Source organism: Canis lupus, chromosome 16 (genome assembly GCF_003254725.2).
Source record: "Canis lupus dingo isolate Sandy chromosome 16, ASM325472v2, whole genome shotgun sequence".
Classification (NCBI taxonomy): domain Eukaryota; kingdom Metazoa; phylum Chordata; class Mammalia; order Carnivora; family Canidae; genus Canis; species Canis lupus.
The window spans coordinates 56970516-56976042 of NC_064258.1; positions in this window are offsets into that span (position 1 = coordinate 56970516).

Below are 5527 nucleotides of genomic sequence, written 5' to 3' on the forward strand. Positions count from 1 at the left end.
GAGAATTGCTTGTTGTGGGGGGAAAACCCTCCATATAGTGGAACTGGGTGCCGAAGATCTGTAGTGGTGGGAAGGGACGCAGCATCACATTGTATGGGCAACAGTGAAATGTTAGATACTTCTCTATCTTAACATACCTATTTTCTGCAGCTGTCTGGAGCTCTGTAAGACCCTGCCTAGGATTCTGATGGTCTCCTGTCTTTTCTGAGCCCTTGAACATGCACTTGCTCCACCTCGGATTTGGCCACTGAGATTAAATCCATGTGGGACAATCCACATGGTAACATCTGTTGAGGTGGCTTCTCTTGCCCATCCCTGTCTCTGGTAAAGTGCCTACCACAAGGCAAGAAATCAGTTGTTCATATATTACGATGTGAAAGCATGTGTGGGAAGCTTATTTTCCATGAGGTAAAATTTTATCGAGGAGATAGAAGATTGAAGATGCCAGCAGATTAATTCCCTCTTCTTCCCTTCCCCTTTATGGATTATCCCAAGGCATGTTGTTTCTGTAGAATCATCTGAAAATAGCCTTCAAGGCCATGTGACAAGCAGAGTTTCCTTCAGAAGCCTTGGGTAGCTTGGTCAGACATCATGAGGGTTTTCCTCCTACGGTCCCTCCCTGTTACTCCCCAGGGTTGTGCCTCCTCATAAAGCATTAGCTTGTAAGCTTTGCCTCAGGGTATTTTAGGGAACTTTGCCTGACTGATTCTGGAAAACAGGCCCTCAAAGTGGGACCTTGCAGCTGTATTGCCTTCTGTCTGAGAGCAGTACTGGCACAGCAGTGAGGGCACAACTCTTGGCATGTGGGGCAGCACAGTTTCTTACCTTCCACCTGTAGTCAGCTAGAGTAAGGGGTGAGTCCTGGGAAAACAAATAGCTACAGTGTGTATCTAAGTATGTGAGCAATGATGATTATACAGTTTGTGGGGGGATGCCGTTTTTTGGGGGTCTTTAAAGGCAAGTTTTATCAAACATTTAAGCAAAAAAAATCCACTCTTAAACTATCTTGGAGTATAGATAAGGAGATGATATCCCTGATATGATATTTTGAATATCATAGAATAATTTTGACAGGAGTATCACAAGAAAGGAAAATTATAGGTCATTCTCACTCATTAACACGTATACACAAGCTGTCAAAATCTAACTGTACAAAAATGTTAACATATCATTACTGAGTTAGGTTTATTCCTTTGGTGAAAGGTTAATTTAAGAAAAGTTATGAAAACTTAAGGAAATTATGTAATTAGTTTAATAAATAAAACTGATAAAAATTAATCTCCATTTGAATCTAAAAACCTCCACTCTCAAATTGCTAGAACTCCTACAGCAATTCGGCAATGTGGCAGGATACAAAATCAATGCAGAGAATTCAGTTACATTTCTATACACTAACAATGAGATTGTAGAAAGAGAAATTAAAGAATCCTGTTTACAATTGCACCAAAACCTATAAGATACCTAGGAACAAACCTAACCAAAAGGTAAAGTATATGTACTGTAAAAACTACGGAATGCTTAAGAAAGAAACTGAGAAAGACACAAAGAGATGGGAAAGCATTCCATGCTCCTAGATTGGAAGAATAAATATTGTGAAAATGTCAGTGCTACCCAGAGCAATCTACATGTTCAGTGCAATCCCTATCAAAATACCATGGACTTTCTTCACAGAGTTGGAATAAATAATCCTAAAATTTGTATGGAATCAGAAAAGACCCCAAATAGCTAGAGGAATGTTGAAAAAGAAAACCAAAGCCGGGGGCATCACAATGCCGGATTTCAAGCTGTATTACAAAGCTGTGATCATCAAGACAGTGTGGTACTGGCGCAAAAACAGACACATAGGTCAATGGAACAGAAGAGAGAATCAAGAAATGGGCCCTCAACTCTGTGGTCAACTAATATTTGACAAAGCAGTAAAGAATATCCAATAGAAAAAAGGCAGTCTCTTCAATAAATGGTGCTGGAAAAACCGGACAGCCACATGCAGAAGAATGAAACAGGACCATTCTCTTACACCAGACACAGAGATAAACTCAAAATGGACAAAAGATCTAAATGGGAGACAAGAATCCATCAAAGTCCTAGAGGAGAACACAGGCAGCAACCTTTCTGACCTTGGCCACAGCAACTTCTTACAAGGCACGTCTATAAAGGCAAGGGGAAAAAAAAAATGAACTATTGGGACTTCATCAAAAAGCTTCTGCACAGGAAAAGTCAACAAAATTAAAGACGACCTACAGAATTTGGAGAAGATATTTGCAAGTGATAAAGGGCTAGTATCCAAGATCCATAAAGAACTTATCAAACTCAACACCCAAAGAATAAAGAATCCAGTCAAAAAATGGGCAGAAGACATGAACAGACATTTCTCCAAAGTAGACCTACACATGGCCAACAAGCATATGAAAAAAAATGCTTCATGTCACTTGTCATCAGGGAAATACATATCAGAATCACAAAGAGATACCACCTTACACTGGTGAGAATGGCTAAGATTAAGACAGGAAACAACAAATGTTGGTGAGGATGTGGAGAAAGGGGCACCCTCTTACAATGTTGGTGGGAATGCAGACTGGTGCAGCCACTCTGGAAAATAGCATGGAGATTCCTCAAGGAGTTAAAAATAGAGCTACCCTATGACCCAGCAGTTGTCCTACTGGGTATTTACCTCAATGTTACATTTGTAGTAAAATGGCAGGACACCTACACCCCAGTGTTCATGGCACCAATGTCCATTATACCCACACTGTGGAAAGAGCTGAGATGTTCTTTGACAGACGAATGGATAAAGAAGATGTGATATATATGGAATACTACTCAGGCATCAGAAAGCATGCATACCTAGCATTTACATCAATGTGGATGGAACTGGAGGGTATTATGCTGAGTGAAATAAGTTAATCAGAGAAAGAACAGTTATCATATGATTTCACTCTTATGTGGAATATAAGAAATAGTGAAAGGGACCATTAGGGAAATGAGGGAAACTGGGGAAAATTAGAGAGGGAGACAAACCATGAAAGACTCCTAATTCTGGGGAAGCAAAGGGTTGCAGAAGGTTGACTGGATGATGGGCATTAAGGAGGGCACTTAATGGGATGAGCGCTGGGTTTTAATTCTATATGTTGGCAAATTGAATTTAAATAAAAAAAATGACCTCTGTTGTCCATAAACAATCTATGAGCAGTCTAAGAAATAGAAGACGAATGACTAAAACCCTGAAAATATTCCCTGTAAGATTATATAAACTACAAGGGTGCATGTTGTCACTACCTGAGTTCAATGTTGAATTAGACAGACATCCTAGCCAGAATGATAACCCAAGAAGTAAAAGGAATAAGGACTGGAAAGGAATGATTCTAAGTATGAGGAAAACTAAAGTAATTTACAAATAAATTGTTGTATGCATGTGTTACTTCTTTTAATTAATTATAAGTAAAAAATGACAAATATCTATAATTATAACACTCAGAAGTAACTAGAAGTAACATGTTGGTATATCTTGTAATTTTTTTCCATTTATTTTTTAATAGAGCTTGAGTTTTATTTAGATGAGAACACAGAATAGCTGACTCACTAGTTTTTTGAATCAACTGATGAGATAAAATTATGGTTAGAACAATCAGTTTAACCTGAAGAGCCATTTATTTTAGACCATACCTTAACAGGAAATAAAATAATATTCAACTTACAGGATGATATCTTTAATTGGTTAAAAAACAGAGCCGTTAAGAGGATTTAAACCTCTTCTTGAGACGCCTGGGTGGCTCGGCAGTTGAGCATCTGCCTTCAGCCCAGGGCATGGGCCCTGGAATCCCGGGGTCGAGTCCCACATCGGGCTTCCTGCAAGGAGCCTGCTTCTCCTCTGTCTCTGACCCCCTCTCTCTCTGTCTCTCATGAATAAGTAAAATCTTTAAAAATAAATAAATAAACAAATAAATAATAAACCTCTTCTCTAACCATTAGGGAGAGCTTTATATGTACTCAGGAATTACTGAAATAACCTTTCTGATGGATCTTTTTTTTTTTTTAAGTTTTAGTTTAAATCCCAGTTATAACAGTGTAATATTAGTTTCAGGTGTACAATAGTGATTCAACACTTCTATATAACACCCTGTGCTCATCACAACAGATTCCTTCATTCATCCCATCACCATCCTCCACGTACCTCCTCTCTGGTCACCATCATTTTATTTCTGTGGTTAAGAGTCGGCTCCTTGGTTCACCTCTGTTTTTCCCTTTGTTCATTTATTCTGTTTATTAAATTCAGAATGAAGTCACTTTTCACAATGGCCTTAGAGGTAATGCAGAAAGAAAATAATGGAATTATGCCAACTCATTGCCTAATTAGGACATGATCTGAAAGTGAGAGCACCTGAATATCCTCTCTGGAAGACTTCAATCCTGCAGCCACAGGACACTGCTAAAAATCCAGACCCAGCATCTGATCACAGTGCTAAAGGATCTGGATCTAAACACACAGATCTAGTAGGAGGCTCCTGTGTCAATGTCACGTCCCTCAAAAGATCCTCAAAGCCACTTGAGGGATGAGATTGAGCATTTTGAATACTTGGATTCCCCTGAATCCTTCCAGTTGACAGAAGCAGATCTTTTAAATTACCGGAAACAAACAGCCTCATGTCTCCTGGAGAAGAGGTGGTGATACCTCCTAAAGGAGGGGCCTCACAAGATAGAGATTGCACCCTCACCTCATTGATTGATACCCAGAAGGAAGTACAATCCCTGCTTCAGAAAGAAATAGGTTAGTTGGCCAAAGGTACTCAGGACCTGGATAATACGTGGTGGTAGATCTGAGGGGGGTTGTCACAGGTAAGACTGGACCTCCTGTGTGTTCAGTAGGGAAGAAATGTGAACTTATGGGGGATTCAGAGGGGTATGCACTATGACTGAGGATTTAAAATTTTGTTAGAAACCCTTGGAGCTTGTCCTACAAGTTCAATGGTATGGTCCCTCATACATTAAAATGGCTCAAAAAGGAGAAGATGGACATGTCAGACTTTAGGATGTTGTACCACATAAATTTCCTGAACAAATGATATGTGACATAAATTTCATGAACAATAGACGTGGACAGCCCTAAACCAAAAGGGGTGGTCCCGTGAGTTGGAGCTCATGCTGAATGCCAGATGTGGTATTTTGGCTGGAGCAGACATAGCCTGTCGGCTTGGTGTGCAGCTATCGACGGGACGATGTTTCCATCTCGATGCCATTCACTAGGCCTAATGAAACGTGATTTGTCTTTGCACGGCAGGGCGAGTGGTACAACCTGTAGTCAATACCGCAGCACACCTCATCACCAGTTCTGGATGTTCAAGATGTTCTGGAGAACATCTTGTTGGCCCGCTGTATGGGTGACAGCCTCTTTGAATCTCGCAGCAGGGTATCTATCACGTTTGGGAGGACTGCTCTAATCCCTTTATCAGGTGACCCAAAGGCCCCCGGATTCTAGGGCACAGAACTGGGGACCCTGTAGCTACAACCGGCTGTGATTTGCGTCCTTTAT